Source organism: Syngnathus floridae, chromosome 7 (genome assembly GCF_059516105.1).
Source record: "Syngnathus floridae isolate MCC-2025c chromosome 7, RoL_Sflo_1.0, whole genome shotgun sequence".
Lineage (NCBI taxonomy): Eukaryota > Metazoa > Chordata > Actinopteri > Syngnathiformes > Syngnathidae > Syngnathus > Syngnathus floridae.
Window position 1 is genome coordinate 14829843 of NC_142419.1, and position 17125 is coordinate 14846967.

The 17125-nt window shown below is 42.7% G+C and overlaps 1 protein-coding gene across 4 annotated transcripts in view; it reads left to right on the forward strand.

The window, feature by feature from the left end:
- The window catches only part of nectin1b (nectin cell adhesion molecule 1b), a 106477-nt gene that overhangs the window by 67825 nt on the left and 21527 nt on the right, over positions 1 to 17125 (forward strand). The window lies entirely within an intron of this gene.

A 17125-nucleotide genomic window follows, 5' to 3' on the forward strand; every position in this document is an offset into this window, starting at 1 on the left:
GGAAGAGAATATCAGACCATTTCCACTTCCAAGTGCAGCTTCACATTTGCATCATTAAAAAGCCATTCCTCCAACTTTCAATTTTCATTGCCATGTATTCTTCAAAATCAAGATACTCTCAAGACAAGTGGCTCTTCGCGTTAATTTAGATAAGTCGTTTTTTGCCTCGACTGACAAGCAAACTAAGCGATGCGTCTGGTCGCACGATGACGGCTTCCATTTCAAACCTGACTCGTAGCACTCCACAGACCGTGGCCCATTCACAGCTTTTAGTCAAGCAAAGATTTTGTTTTTAAACTTCTGGGGCCGCTGTCATACGTGAAGTATATCGTGAAGTATATCACAAGTTAACTTTGCACAAACCTGATAGGACTCTCAAAGCAGATCTTTGTGAACAAAGGCCTTCAATTTGAGCTTTCTGTGACTGCTGTCAGCCATTTGTATCTCAATCTGTGACATTTGACAAGATGGAGCACCGAGTAAAGACATCTATCGCAAGTTATCTTCACACTAGCCCGATAAGACTCTCGGAACAGCTTTTTGATATTTTTTTTGACTGCTGTCATACATTTGCGACCGACCGTCTGTTCGTATCACCTCACAACAAGCACTGAGTGAAGATATAGATAGCATGTTAGCTACACGCTAGCTGATTAGCATGCTCAGAGCTACTTTTTGGAAACAAAAGACCTTTACCTTGGATATTCTGAGAGTGGTTTGACTTAATCTGTTCGTACTTTTTAATCAGAAGTAGCACTGTTAGTTTCTCGATAGCTTGGTCATGTATTTTTTTTTTTTTTTACGATGTTGATTAACCCAAAAATACTTTCAGGCCAGGTTTTGTGGGGCCGAGTCTAAGTGAAGACGCTCTGCTTGATTAAGAAGCATTCACACCAATCTTCATTTTCTATCATTTCTCAAAAACAAGAGGCTCGAGTAACTCGTCGTGTTAATTAAGATGAGTTGCTTTCAGCTTAACTGACAAATAAACTAATTAGCTAGCCTCTTCGCGGAATGACAACACTGAACAGGCCGAAATTGAAACGTCGTCAGAGCGACTCCAAAGACGACGCTGGGTTCCCAATCGTTCCCATTAGTTGCCGTCGCCTCGTGCTTTACTTTGATTAAAGGTGCCGCGTCTCTTCTGGAAAGTGTGGAGATAAAGAGTCCACTTCTTCCCGATGGCCTCGAGGGACTCAGAAAGGGAAAGAAATGATTAGGCTCACGTGCCACTCAATTACACCATCCCTGAAAGCAATCTCTTTTCAGGATGCAATTATCCAGGACGGATGGCGCTTGGGTCGGCCCCGCTGGTGGAACTTTAAATCTAAGACCGCTTAATCGATCACATGTGTCGCTACGTCGCTACCCCCTACTTTCAGTGCCCGCATAAAGTTGGACCGCACAGAGGCGGGCATACTAATTCATCACCTTTTGTAACTTATTTTGGTATTTTTTGACAACTTGTTTTCGTCCCAATTTCTCTTAGCTTGGTAAATTTCAGGCTGTATTTTGTTTTGGTAGTTTTTTATTGCTTGTTTGTTTTTAAGATTCGCTTTGGCTTGTTCAGACTCTGATTTTAGAGCCACTATTGACTGTTTTTTTGTGGCCAAAGAACTTTGAAGTACTGTAAATGTGACTGGTGTCAAGTGTTGGCATCCTGGTTTTATTTTGGTAGGTGCGTGTGATTTGCTATGTTAGCATCCCATGCTAGCTGTGGATTCTCTGGCTTGCCTCGATGAATTGATCTGTTTTGCTTTTTTATTTTATCTCTATAATCTGTGTTTTTCCAGGTGTATCTTTTAATTTGTCCTGCTTTTATGTTCCTATTTTATCTTGATTTTCATTTCATCCTGTTTTTTTTTTAGCTCATTATTTCTATCCCTGACAATGGATTCGCCCTAAATGTTGCTTCACAAACTCACCTCGCCATGTCCAGCTACTGAACGATTTATGATGGCAACCATTTGGAATTATCAAAATGATGGGAGTCCACCAAATCGAGACTTCAAGAGCTTGCTTTGAAACAAAAGGCGACGCACTCCATTTCCATCTGCTCAGCGCTTATTGAGATGAAAACTTTGTTGTACATTTTTTCTCTCTCTCTCACTCTTCCAAAGCAGCCCTAAAATGAGTCTGTTGTTTTTAGTCTTCGCTGGCCACGCTCCCGGCTCTTTATGGGAAGCTTTAACAGCGCCTCTGCAGATCGGGTTTCCACCATTTCCCCCCCCCCCCCTCCTCTAAATCTCGCCGGGCCTGACCGCCTGGCAAAGCGCTCACGATTCCGAGGCCAGAAGAGGGGGCTGGTGTGACCACAGTTTGGAATTTCTTTTTTTTTGTTGTTGCTCTTTGTCATACAAAGCCAGAAAAATGAAAGCAGATGTTGGGAGCTGAGGTTTGTTCGAAGGGGGAGCGCAAGGATCATCATTGAGAGGCCTGTCTCCGTGGCGACCGTTCTGACGCTCTTAAAAGTGCTTCGCGCACACACATAGGCGCACAACAAACGAACAACGTGAGGATTTGATTATCCAAATGTTTCTCACGAGGCACAAAGTGAAAGAAGCACTGTTAGCTGCGCTGGCCAAGCCCTGGTGTAATTACGCAGTGGGAAAAGATGTCTTTTATATTCATGAGCTGAACAACTGGCTGCAATTTAAAAAATGGATTACAAGGAGCATATTTCTCATTTTCAGTCCCCGCATCGTTTTTAACAGGACATCAACTCTGTCTTCTTCTTTTTTTCCGCCTTTCTTGTCACATGAGTGTGGTGAGACGCCGTTGCTTGTTAGTTCACCCAGTGTGATTTCTCAGGGGGGGGGGGGGGGGGGGGGGGCGTTCTCTTCTATCTTGGCTCATTTGCTTTGGTCTGCTATCCTCTCTGGAGCGCTAATAATGAAATCTTTAGATCCTCTCTAACACAGTACAGTAAACATTGCCAGGTTATGTTCCTGACCACCCCTGAAATCGGTGAAATTCGCAATAAAGAAAAATACAGAAAAATAATAGTGCTGATATAAGTCATATTTGTAGTACACTTAGATACAAAAGTGATCTTGTTCCAAGATGTACTTTATAAAATGAATCTACTGCCGTGACTTTCCGTAGGCGTAAAAACCAGGACTACAGCAGCGACAAGTTGAAATAAAGTACATTCGATTTAGGTTTTTTCTTTTTTCAAATTCAGAGAATCTCAAATTAAATAAGCGTTCCGCAAGAGCTGAGATTTATATTATATTTGACGAGCTAATCATTAGTTGAGTAACCTTGAGGTTTTGCCCATTCAACATGGCTTCGTTCCAGTAGCGCTTGTGAAATGAGTATGGTTAATTTTGTGGAAAAGTTGCTTAAAATTTTCGAGCTCACAAAGAGAGTTCAATAGACTGATATTCCATTGTGAAGTTGACAAAAGCACCGGTGCGTCACGCGACGGCCTTCTCGCAGATGTTTTTTTTTTTTATATCAAAGGTTATTTGTTAGTCCGTCTCTGAGTGCAAATCACCCAGTGAGAAGGTATGTGCGATGCAGAGGATGGCCTTGGGTCAAAATCGTTTTTTAATTTGCATTAAAAAAAAAAGTTTCCAAGACTTTCAATTCAATCACTTTGGACCTGAGAGGTGACACTTTTTATGCAGATCAACCTTGTTCTGCATTCAGCTGCTTCGATTTTACTTTGTAAACATCCTTTTCACAATCATTTAAAGTCATGCTGAAGACAAAACAACAAACATTCCGAAAAGGTTGATGCGCCATACAAACCAAAAAATGTAAACCATAAATCTAAAATTTTTTTTTTTTTTTTTACAAAATATGTAACCAGATTTTTGGGTGAAACCAAACACTAAAGAACGGGCAGGCAAAAATTCTAAAAATAAAGTTAAAAAGAAAGAAGTCTAATCTCAATCCATTGCCTCCTCCTTTTCGTTTTCAAATACCTGCTTGAGCCGACCTCCTCTCTCCCGAGGTCCAATCGGAGTGAAGAATAAATGAGTTGTGTGGGTCATTTGGCGATAGCCCGCGAGCTGCCCCCAACTGCACTGGAGATAAAGAAAAAGCGACAGAAATGAAGACACCAAAACAAGACCATTTTTCATTCTGACGCTGCTAAATTAAACTCTGCCTACCACCTCTTTCCTCCTACTAAAAAAAAAAAAAAACATTTAACTTTAATTAGAGCACACTTGCATACCCCGCGCACAGGTGAGATTTTAATGGTCTTTGTTTGAGATAGTTGGGACATTTTTATAAAGGGTAATTGGATCAAAACACTTAGCACCAGTCTTTGGGGTATAACATGTATTGGAACGAGGTTTTTTTTTTGTCTGGTCCAGAGAATCCATTAATATTTGGAAGAAGAATAATATTCGGTTGGAGTTTTGCCTATTAATAATTATTATCTTTTATGTGTTTTTTTTTTATGCTCAGGATTGTTTCCCATAATGCCGCGAGGTATCAACTTCCACATCTGCATACCCTGCGGCATTATGGGGAAAAAAAATGTAAATCATGCACCGCAGCCATAATAAAGCCATAAAATTACAAATTGGTAAATGGTGTTTACTTATGAAAAATACATACTACAGTTCAAGATTTATTTGGAACGCAACTCGGAAAAACGCTTTCATAACAAGTGTTTATTCCCCATGTGACCCGCGTCAACACAAGCTCTTCAAACACTGTCATTACGCGTCACATTCGACGCAATTTGCGATATCATATTTACGGTAACGTGAAAGCCATTGAAGTTTCGTTAAGTATGGGTTATTTGGCAGTGCACCGCAATCGTCAGCCTTACGCAACGACGAACAGACACAAGGCGAAATCAGACGTCCTATTTCACACTTGAGACAAGTTAATGAAATAGGAGCTGTCAGTGGCACGAATAAAGCTTCGCACCTGTCGGGCGAACCGGCTGTAAAATTTTGATTGGTTTACAAATTGCAGTAAATTGCCGGTTGTGATGCTTCGAGGTGCGTCACGGCCTCTGGTTGTTGTGCTTCGTGGGTCAATTGGATATACGCGATGAGTGTTGTAGACTGTCTGGTAGTAAAACAAACAAAAAAAAAATACCTGCTGTTGGTTGCACTACCGATGAATCTCAGTTTTTGGGTGTTTGTGTATGGCAGGGGTGTCAAACTCATTTTTTTTGCAGGCCGGATTGTAGTCATAGCTTCTTTCGGAGGGCCATTGTGACTGTCAACCCAAATAAATGTATGAGCACCTCGTATTATATACAGTAAAAGCTACAAAACAAACTGACAAATAACTCATTTTCAAATCAGACGAGTAAAAACTGGTCAAATATTAAAAAAAAAGATATTAAAAGTAAAGACAATTTGCAATTCGAGTAATGACACGAATTTGATGCACAATTTGTCTTCGCAGGCCACATAAAATGATGTATCTGGCCCCCGGGCCTTGAGTTTGACACCTGTGGTGTATGGAAATTGGCTGGTATCTCACTTGGTGAGCTCTATATTAGCTCTAAGAAATGTGAGCCACATGCTGCTTCACCAAGACACCAATGACGACTGGTCTGCGGCCGCATGGACAGCGACCAAAATATGATAATGCCTTTCGATTCTTCTAGATTGACTTTCATGTTATACTTTCATTAAAACATGACCTGATTATTTTGATGTTGCAAAATATGAAAGGAGGAAGTAAATATATTTTAAAAAATATAAGAAAAATGAATCTACAAATGTCTGGGGATGTTTTGGAAGGACAAAATATGGGGGAATAATGAAAAAAAATGCAAATGTACCAATGCTCTTCAGCCTTCCCATAATGAGCACTTCGACATGTGGAAAAGCTCAATGAAGTGAAGCCTACAAGCAAGGCAAAGAGTGGCCTGTTAGTCATCCGCGTCCTAATACGTGCCCTACACGAGCCGCTATTGATTAAACACGGCCCGGCGTCACTCGTGATAAGTGAAGGATGGCCCGTGACGGCTAATCACGCAGAAATCACAGAAGCACTTTGGGGACACGTCGCTAAACCGTCCTGCAAAGTGTTCCCATGTGGCGCTGGGCACGGCCCATGGCGGCTAAGCGGGCTCTTTTGTTCACGAGCACTGAAGCTAGACATCAAGACATTTTAAAGGGGATTGCGAACATCTATCCCGAGTCCCGAACCAGATGTTTGCTTTTATAAATATAAGGGAAATCGGTTTAACGGAAAAATTCATGCCGACCGTGAAATGAAAACACACGTAATGATTAAAAAAAAAAAAAAAAGGGAATTACAGTAACCGCCCCAACTTTACTCAAAGGCTGCGGGTTTGCATTCCTTTCATTTTTATTTATTTTATATTTCGCGTTATACAAATCAGTTTTGGTCTTTATTTTGCAGTGCAATTTCATTTTCACCCACTAGGGGAGATACATTATTAAAATGCAATGTGAAACGAACCCTTAAGTTTGTTCGTTTAGGGGGGAAAAAAACAACGAATTAGTTTATTCTAATTTATTGCGCTTTCTGCCCTCTGAATATTTTAAAAGTATTTGCATGTCTGTACTATTTTAAATCAATCATTACAGCAACAGTCTACTTTAAAACTGAATAGCAGGGCTCAAGGCGGTTCTCATTCTGTTATGACTTTATGTAGTTGGACGAATCAACTTTAAGATGTTCAGTGGGAGATACAATTGGAGTAAAGGTCGAGTCCATGATTGGGATTTCAGAATAAGCGACCATTGTTTTGTGTGTGTGTGTGCATGTGTGTGTGTGTCATCTCCCCAGCCACTCTCATGTTTCAAATATTCAACGGAGCAAACAGTGTTATCGTTTTGCCTGCCAAAATGGAGACCATTTTGGAATGGGGCAAACTTCCAGAACGCAAGTTTCGTTTTGGCGAGTAAATGCGAGTAGCGGCTAAGGGGCAAACGACTTGGGGGTCATCTGCCTCGGTACGTAATAAAAACTTCAACAATGAACCTGTTGACGTGGCGATTGGCAGCCGGACTGATGCCGTAGTAAACATGGCGGAAATAAAATTGGAATCAAACAATCATGCCTGTGTTGGATTTTATTTTTGGTGGACAAGCGCAGGCAGAGTCGAGGTTAGCGTGTGTTTGCATTGGCTTCTTTGTCGGCCTGCGTGTGCGTATTATTCCAAGGCTGCCATGGAATAATGAAGGATATTTTTACAGGGTCATAATAGTATGTTTTTTGCCCTTAATTTGCCTTCCTGTATTTCCATCACCGCAACCGACTGATCTTTCCAAGTAATAAACAGTCAAGAGAAGGCAAATTCCATTTGGCTTTTGTCTCGCTAGCACAATGGAAGATTCTGTTGACCTGTGTAGGCGTTCCTCATGCAACAAAAGAAAATTCATCATGTATAAACTGAATATTGCAAAGCTGCACTTAAATACCATTTGCAAGGTCTTCAAATTCACATCGTCTTGTTGGGCGCAATTAGCAAGTTGCTAGCTAGCTAGCACCATTCTGTCAACATGAAAGTATAACATGAAAGCCAATATAGAAGAATTGAAAAGCATTTTCATATTTTGGTCGCTGTCCATGCGGCCGCAGAACAGTCGTCATTGGTGTCTCGGTGAAGCAGCATGTGGCTCACAAATTTCTCCATTACAAAGCCAAGTCAGTGTTTTGACAGTAATGCTGCTCTGCTCTTGTTTTATATTCCCAAAGACTTGCACAACTTTATATTTCTTGGGAAGCTTCAATGACCCTCCCCTACCCACCTACTACCTTCCCTATCTACTCTCTCCCATCACAGTTTTCCCACCACGGATCGTTTTCCGCGCGACCGCAGCCGAGTCTCCAGATTCTCCGGCGGTATTTAGCGCTGGAAGTCAGCAGCTTGAGCGGCTCGATGCAGCAGGGCCTTTGAACGTCTTATAAGGCGAGCGAGGGGGGAGGGCGGGGGTGCTCAGCTGGGCGGCAGGCCGGCTGGTATGCATGCAGAATCCCAATCGTCACCCCTGTTTTGTGTTATGTGGTCTTCGACAGATCTGTGTCGCTACCTCCTTTCAACTTAAAAAGTAATTCGGACGTACATCACAGGGCAGATCTGGTTTTTGTTAGTCACCCCCCATATACACACACAATTCCCCCCCACATACACACACACAATACCCCCCACCCCCACCCACTCTTGGGAAAAAAAGATATGCATCATAAACGTACATTCCGACAGAATACCACATATTTATGCTGTACAAGCAAACTCAATACGGTCTTTCAAATACAGTATAAAGGACTCACGTGACCTTTTTGTGGCCTTAATAAAATATACTGATTCAATTTTGAGATATGATTGTCTCATTTACGCTTTAATTTCATAACACTGTATTCAATTTTATTTTTATTTTTTTAAATTATGTCTCATAGCATTATGATTTCTAATCCAATATTTTTTTCTTTCATGAAAAACGAAAAAAAAACCTCAAAATATAAATAGCTTTATTTTTTTTATATTTTATTTTATTTTTTTACATCTTTAGACTTACACGTGATAGCTATTCTAAATTTGTGTTAGATTTATAATGGGTCCTTGGAAATGATTTTCCCCTGGACCCCAAAAGTTTGAGAAACCCTGACATAAAAAGCACACATGCACAAAAATTGGTGAGTTTTCAGGGATATGGAGACCCCCCAAAATAGGCAAATCATTCATCGAAATGACTGTAATCGCCTTCAAATTGTACTTTGTGGCTTCATGTTTTTCACAAATCCAACAGAGAGCCAGAAATCAGCAGCTGTCTAAAGACCAAAAAAATAATTCCTCTCCATTCTCTGCAAAGATAAATGTGCACATATGCCTGCATTTTTATCAGCGTGACATGAGCGGCGTCGCTATGGCGCCGGAGAGCTAGCGGAGCGCTGCCATTGCAAACACCACAGCCGCACTTTACGAGCGTAGCGTCTCTTGGAGCCGCTCTCGCGCCCTAACAGGGGCGGGGGCCAGAAAAACTACATTTAGGGGTACATTAGCCCTGAAAAGATCTTAATTTGTAGCCTTGGCACTTGACTTTTAGTGTAGCTTTTTGGGCCTGGTGGAGGTATTAGCAATCAACTCAGAAAAGTGAAATGTAGGTTAGCCAATTAGTATATCGCAGGACCAACATTATGCTAGCCAATTTAGCCAGCTAAGATAGCTCAGTGCTTCTTTGTAGTAATCATCAGATCTTCAACAAAATGTTGACATTTATCCAGATATTTATTTTAAAAAAACAACTTTACACACATGTATCTATAAACCATTTCTTATCCTTGCCAAAATTTACTTTGTGTATTTTTTTCTTTTTACTTAAAGGTTAGCGCCAAGTCTGAGGACTATCATCATGCTCAGCTAATTCACTAAAACAAAAAGTAACACATCTTCAATCTCAATTGACTTTCTCGCTTCACCTGAATTGTTCCATCTAACAGTGGATATTTGTCATGTTGTTCACGAAAAGACAGCTGCTAACAGCTGTTAGCGACAACGGCGCTTTCTGCTTAGCGACACGCTAGTTGTAAATTGTCTCTAAGTTGTTGTATTGTTTGTTTTGGTTTCCTATGTCGTGATCTATTTCTGTTTGTTGTGCTTCATTGCATAAAAGCAGCCAATTGTATCGGATGGTATTGCATTTTTTCTTGCTTTAATGGATTCCACTCCACTTGTGCGCTCTTCTGACACATCAGCGAAGAGTCTGTTGTAAAAAAAACAAAAAACAACCCACACCGCTTCCATCTTGTCTTACAGCTCCGCCCAAAAGTTTTTGTCTTGCCAAATTTGGTGAGCATGAGTGCTTTTTTTTTTTTGTAGCTTGCCGGCATCCCATAAATCACAGTCGAGTGCGTATTAGCGCAACGTCAAAGGAGTTTTACCTTCCAGTCAAGCAGCACACAGCCTGTTCAAACTGCCTCGCCGTCGCTTTAGTGTTTGTTTTTAACGTCTCGGAGTCTGGAAGAAGACTGTCGGGTCGTAAAAACTAAATTTTGGTGCCCCCGGTGATGTCATGTTATGGCTATTAATTAAGTACCCTTCATGAGCTGTTGGTATCTCTATCCACGTGGAAATGCAGATGTGGAGGCTATGAAGTGCATCAAGTGGGAGGTGAATCAATTTGGACTGTTAGCCAATCAGAATCCAGAAGAAATTAATTGTCGGAAAAGGCATATTTAATTTTTTTTTTAAATCCTACTCAGAAACATATAAAAATTGCATCTTAATCTTGAAATAAAATGTACATTCCATTACATTTAGATTAAATTCCATTTAAAACTAATAGAAATATATTCAATCGTGAATAATTATGAACATACCAATCAGGATTGCCTCGGGTATTTGTTTCTTTTTCTGGTGATGTCATGATGAAGTCGAGATGGTTATCTCTCAGGAGACCACCTTTGTTTGTTTTCCTCTTCTCTTTGTCTTCATTCCGATCAAACGAGAGAAGGAAATTCAGGCCTCGGGCCTCGTTTTCTTTTCCCGTTCGTGTTTTTCATTAAAGAATCGGACATCATCGGCTCTTGGGCTGCGTTAATACTGCACAAGGAACAAAGAAGTATTGATTGCTCAGTGAAGAGTTTCTCCAAGGCTTGCACACTTGGGCTGAATTTTATTTGACTGCAAGTAGCGAGACGCTTCGCACGAATATTGAGCGTTGATATGATATTATTATTATTGTCTTGAACGGACGTCATCAGATTGCACAGGCGTGCCTAATCAAGTGACCAGTGAGTGTCGACTCATTTATCGTCTTTGACTTTGATGACGCAATATTTATGGATAATATGGACCACGTTCCACTCATAATATGTCATGATATATATCATTTTACGTGTTCATATTTAATCTGTCACATCGACAGCATCTTTAATGTAAACGAATCTGTTTCCTCTGGTGTAACAAAAAGATTTTATTACTGTCATTTTTCTCGCAGTCCAAAATCCAATCATGATAAGGCTCGGCGCACTCTGATGATAATTCATATTAATTGGGTTTTGATTGATTGATGTCAAGGTGTAAAAAAATGTGAGTAAGTGTCATCCATGAAGGAGAGGATGCCAAATTGTTAATGGCTGATGTTGATATTTTTTGCCCTTCTTAATCAAGCGTGAGGTGCTGATTGGTGGCTCTGTTATTTTGAAAAATAGCTTGCGAGTGTCACCTTCATGTTGGAACCGTTCATGTTTTCAAATATAACAGAATCTTCACAGCGTAACCAGGCCAACTATCTCCAGTTTTACGGCGAGGAATGGAAGCGGTCGTTAAAACAACAAAGCCCACGGCGCCTTGTAAATATTTGATTGTCGCTAGCTGCTAATTGCGTTGCGATATTGTCTCCGATGTGTCGTTACGTCGCGACGGGTGAGCGCCGTTGTTTATTAGCGGCAAATGGGCCACTTTGGGTTCATCAGCAGGTGGAGTCAAAATAGTACACTCGTGCCTTGAAAAAAATAAAAGCGAGAGGTTGCAGGAATCATGACAGCCAAGTGAATTCATCCTTTGGCACTCATAACTTTGAGAAGCAAGTATCTGAGTTGTTGTGTGTCACGCGTCGGTGGTCTGATAAATATTACAAGACCGGTGCGGTCCAGACCGGCGGAGGCCATACTTTGCTCAGTCCCCCACCCCCACAAGGGAGAGCAGAAATGCACGCTTCAGCAAAAGTAGTAATACACGCCTGACGCGACAAACGCTAGCATTACTGAGCTGCACTTCCGACAGCGAATACAAATGTCCCGAGCTTGTATGAATGCACTCCGCCGTGCGATGACATGGCAGCTTAGCCAGAGAAAAGATGGACTAAGGGAGAGGGGGTCTTCCATAACCCCCCCTCCCTCTCCTCACTAAGCCCCCCTCAAAAGCTTACAATTGAAATGTGTCTGTGCAGAACACGAGCGAGCCGAGCTGTCGGGTTTTAACTGGCCGGAGAAAATTAGCTGTGACCTGAGCGTGGAGACTTTCTGCTGACACATTCGGAGGGAATGTGCGTGCGAGCGAGCGAGGAAGAGCAAAGGGATGCTCGCATTAACATTCCCAACATGGAGGCCGAGACATGAAAGGGAAAAGGAGGGAGGGCGGAAGAGATGAAGCTCATTTGATGGAGCCACAGAAGCGGGTTTGTAGATTAGTGATGATGCGTGCACTTGTTCACGGGCTGCTGTAACAAGAACCTCGCGTATTGAAGATAGCACAGGTTCAATTCTGGGGCTACGTGGGCGTGATGGAGGAATTGGACCTTTTTGCTCCTTGGCTCCCCTATTGTTGTGGAATATTCCGATGTCTGTTGCTTTTAAACATGTTGAAAAAAGCTTTCTGTAGGTGTAAAAAGCAGGATGAAAGGGTATTTTGCAATCAGGATGATCTTGAAACGCTGTTATTGTCTTCTTCTTTCACCTATCTACAGTGTTAAAACAATAGGTCGCCACCTAGTGGCTCGAAAAGGAATTACACCAATAATAAAGAATAAAAATGGAGTTCATTCAAATGTGTTTTCTTAGAACAAACGGCACTACTTGTCCTTCACAATGCAGCCGCTCATCTCATTTTCACTTCCCGTTGACTCGTGCGTGAACGGCTGCCTCACTGTTTATTTCCATCCTAATTATTCCCGCGGGCTGATTAGTTGCGCGGATTTTTCTTGATGTATTGTTGAGCCGCCAATTGTTAACTACGCGGGGGGGCTGTAAAAAGAGCTCAGCGTGTGTCTAGTCAGCCGTGTGGCGGCAGGAACGACAACAGCAGTAACACAGGAGGCGCACGACTGGTCCATCAGTGGTGGGAAATGACAGTACAAACATTTTGTTTGTTGAGCTAAATTATAATATGCTGCTTTTACCACTATTTTTTTATTTTTTTAACATATCTGTATTTCAACATGAGTGCAACTTGAGTGCGAGTCTATTTGCCACCTCTACTGTGCTTGCATTTTGGGCCTAATCAAGTGCTGCCCTCTGTGGGCTAGTGTGGAACAGCAATTACCTTTGTAGTCCATTTTGGGCCAAGGTGGTAGTGTGAGTGATGCTCTCCAGAGAATGTTGCGTGAGGAAGACAAAAAAAAAAGTAGAAGAAGGTGACATCAGCAGCCTTCAGTTCCCTTAGGAGGACGCAGTGGAAACTTTAACGAGGTTACTTCCGAACTCTAGTAGGGGGATGGGGGGGGGGGTCCCAGTTGGCAGTGTGAAATCCAGATTTATGAACTCCATTAAGCTACATTTCTGTCTTTTTATTGGACAGCCCTGCAGTATTTACCCAAATGTGTGGGTTTGTGTGTGTGTGAGTGCGGGGGGGGTCGGTGGTGGTGGTGGTGGGGTGGGATGGGGGGTGATTGTGGATTAATTGCAAACAGCTTGCTCTTTTACACACACATAAGGTTCATGTAATGATGAAATGAGGTGATAAAGGCCACTAAATACCTAAACTGGGGCTGCTGACATGCGAGGACAGCCGCCGGGCTGGAGCCAAAGTGGGTGGCCGTGGTTGTCCGGTTTAGATGCCAAGACCTTCAAGGAGCTCGACCCCATTCCATCCTTGCACCACTTGGACTAAAACGATCGGTTGGGGGGGAAAAAAACTGTCCAATTGACTGCAGAGGCACAGCAGGTGCTCACATTGTTGTCTGTTCTGTAAAAACACTCGGCTTGCTCCAATCATCTCCAATTGCAGTGCAGTGGCTTACAGTAACAGCCTGCATCCACTTATGTGGCGGCGACGTTGAAAAGAAAAGGAAATTGGCACTTTGCAAAATTGCACTTTATAGAAAGATATAGGAATGACTTAATAGGACGTAAAGAAGTCAACTGTTTTTGCCTCATTGTCTGCTTCATTTTCGTGGCTATAGTGATGCTCCTGGTGTGTGGGTCTTGGCCACACGGGGGCAGTATAATACAGACATGCATGGAAATAAGAATACATATTAATCTAATATTAAAAATAATCATATAAAACTTTCTTTGCAGATGATAAAGAGTAAATGCACAAGTTTTGTTATTCATCTAAATGTTCAAATGGTTGTTTAGGGCACTTGCTAGCACCTGCTTATATGACGTCAAGACTCGGGTGTTGTTATTTTTTCTCATTCTCCAGGTGTCCCTTTCATCCTTTGACTTCCCACCTGCTCTGTTCAGAATGTGAGACTAACTGGTTCAGTGGGGAGCATGCTAGCGCAACAGCCCACCCCCAGAAAAAATGGCTTCAATTGTCATTGCAAATAAACGTCCGCCAGCTCTGATAGCAGGAGGGTTGCACTAATCGATTCGAGCTAGCAAGAGCTCCTCCAAACGCTGACCACCTCCTGCTGGGAACGTGTAGCAGCATGGGGCCGATCAGAAAAGAAGTGGAACGGTGTGTTTGTGCTGCCTGAAATGCAGCAAAGCTCTTACTCTAAAGTGGATATACAATCATTTGAAAATGACGGCTGCCCCCCCCCAACACTGATTTGACATGTTATTTCATTCTGAAAGATTTATTCATAGGCAATTTTGTATTAAGGGGTCATGCTTCCTGTTCCAGCAGCTAACCCAGTGGTCGATATTTGTGCGGGTGAGTTCGATTGCCGAGGCATTCATTCTGTGGTCACCCAACCCTGAATTCTTCTTTTTTAAATTTAATTTAGGTAGCTAATTTAGCAGCTTAATCCTTAAGGTTGGTCATTCACTACAGTTATCCAACTGTTTACATATAAGGGTGGTTCTCTGGAAGTGTGGTCCGCAAATATGAGCCAAAAAGGAATCTTATTCAAAACCAGTTTCATTTCATCTTCGGAACATAGGACTCAAACATAGAATAGCAGCGAGGGAGGGGCGGGGGCTGCACCTGAAGGCTCGCGTGGGAAGCGTGACGCTCTGCAACATATCCATCATGGCGCTCGGGAGCCCCGACGGAGTTGACGGGAAGTGAGCGGGCGCTCGGGAAGACGCGGATGTTTGCCGAGCAACAATTGCTCATACATCAAGCGCGGCCGTGAATAACAGCAGGCGAGTCCGTGCGCAGCGGGATGAAGGTTGCTGCCACCTTCCAGGGGGTTGCGAAAAATAATCACAGTAACTGCTGGATGCAAATTCTGTAGAAATTGAATGTGAAATGTGGGGAAATGCTCAGCGCTAGAGAAGAATCATGAGGACGTGGGGGTTTACGATAAAAATAATTTGGAAGTACAGAACCTGCTCGAAGGATGAGGCTAGTGGCAAACAAGCCAAGGTTCGATGCACCACAGCGAAGGAGCGATGTGCAGCGCACGCTCGGCCGCGTCACGCTTATTGTAAATCAATTGCAATGTCTCGGCGGTGGTGGCCAGACATATTTGAACATCAGTCAGATTGCGTTTGAACGCACGCTATGAAGGAGTCAATTTAGACCAAACTTGCTGACATTTGAAATGAACTCACGGGTCACTTTTATTTGCTGCTAGCTACTAAGAGCCAATGCGGGGAGCTTGAGCTGTTTTTTGTGTATTTGTCATTTGCTTCATCATTATTTCCAGAGCTACCTATATAAACACGATGGTGTTGTTTCGTGGGGGCATGTCCTTAAAAAAAACACGGCGGTAGGAAAACAATGACCTGACTCGGTCCAGTCACGCCAGCTCACGTCCGCCTCATTGAACGGAGAGCCAAGGTGTATGGCCGTTGCGCCTCTCTTGTTGAGAGAAAAAAAAAAAATGAAGCTCTTCATCAAGAGCCCGCAGCTATATCCGTTTGAGGGTTTGTGATGTCGGATGCGGTTCATGTACGCAGGATGAGGTGTTCAATTTTTGATGGCACCTATGAAGCGCAATGGCCGGCGTGCTCCTTCTATTCCAGTTCCAAAATCCTCCGTGCCAGCTGCTGGCGGGCTCGACTCCATTCAGTCGCTGCGTGCGCATGTGCGCGTTGCTTACACAACAGACTATTGTGTCTGGCATTTGCATCAGCCCACTAGCTGGCGCGGAGCGTGGCGCCGTGAGACAACAGTAGCGGCTTCGGCTCAGCTGTTGCCATGCTGCAGCTAGATCACATGCTTCAAAGCTGATCATATTGGGGGGGGGGGGGGAATAGCAGCACAAAAACAACAAGTGGGAGGCTAAGAGGAAGACTTTTTGATTTTAAGTTTACGGTTAAGTCACATCAAGCGGTTTGACGTAAAATGGGCCAAGCCTTGCCATACAAATCAAATATTAAAAAATATGCAGAGTAAAATTGCTTATAATTGACTTACTTTCAAATTTTGATTTTTTCCCCCCCCACATTTCCCTCAGTCCCCTGTAGTGAACATATATTGAATATTAATAATTTTTTGGGGAAGAATTTTGGGGGTTTGTTTATTTTTTGTTGTTGTTTCATAGCTCCCCAGAAACCTCCCGGGAAAATATCCTACGTCCGCCAGCTTGACTTTTTCTTCCTGACTGTACACACACACACAGGGACAAAAAAAGGTCTGCAATCACGTCTCTGTGAAGATCAAAATGGTGAGCTCCGTGGCGGCCATTGTTGTGTCCAAGGACTCGTTATCACGGTATCATGCGCTCATATGTGAGATAGTCCTTTGAGGATGCACTATTATGGGCGGTGAATCAAAGCAGCGGGTGAACGAGGCCTTGTATTGTCACTGCGGGGACGGATAGCCACGTAATAATGGAGTCATCACGAGGGGAGCTCTCCCCTTCGTAGAGGAGACGGCGAGAATTTGCTGCCCTCAGCCTTTGATTGGTCCCTGGCGAGCACGCTCGCACAGACAGCTTGGACACATCGTTGCAGAGCATCGCGAATCCTCGCCGATAAGCCAAGGAAACAGATGGCCGTGACCATTTCGCTCACGGCTGTAAATTGTCATTTTTATCTGCAACACATTGCGGTTCAAGAGTTCCTGTGAACACGTCACCTCGGGGGTTTTCCAAGCTTGGAGTGATCTGCTAGCGTCCAGATAAACGCAAACAACTTTTTGGTTAAATATTTTTAGCTTTGTCTTATTGTTAGCATTAGCATTGTCTTATTCTTAACATGAGCATTATCCTATTGTTAGCATTCACATTGTCTTATTGTTACATTATGCAAAAAAATAAAATTTGTTTGCTATAAAATGAAATATATCCTTCTCGGGTAGTGGCCATTTTGCCAAAATGACATCACAGTCACATGACCGAACCCAGAAAACAGGTGAGCCGTGATTGGTCATTACCTGAGGTACTGT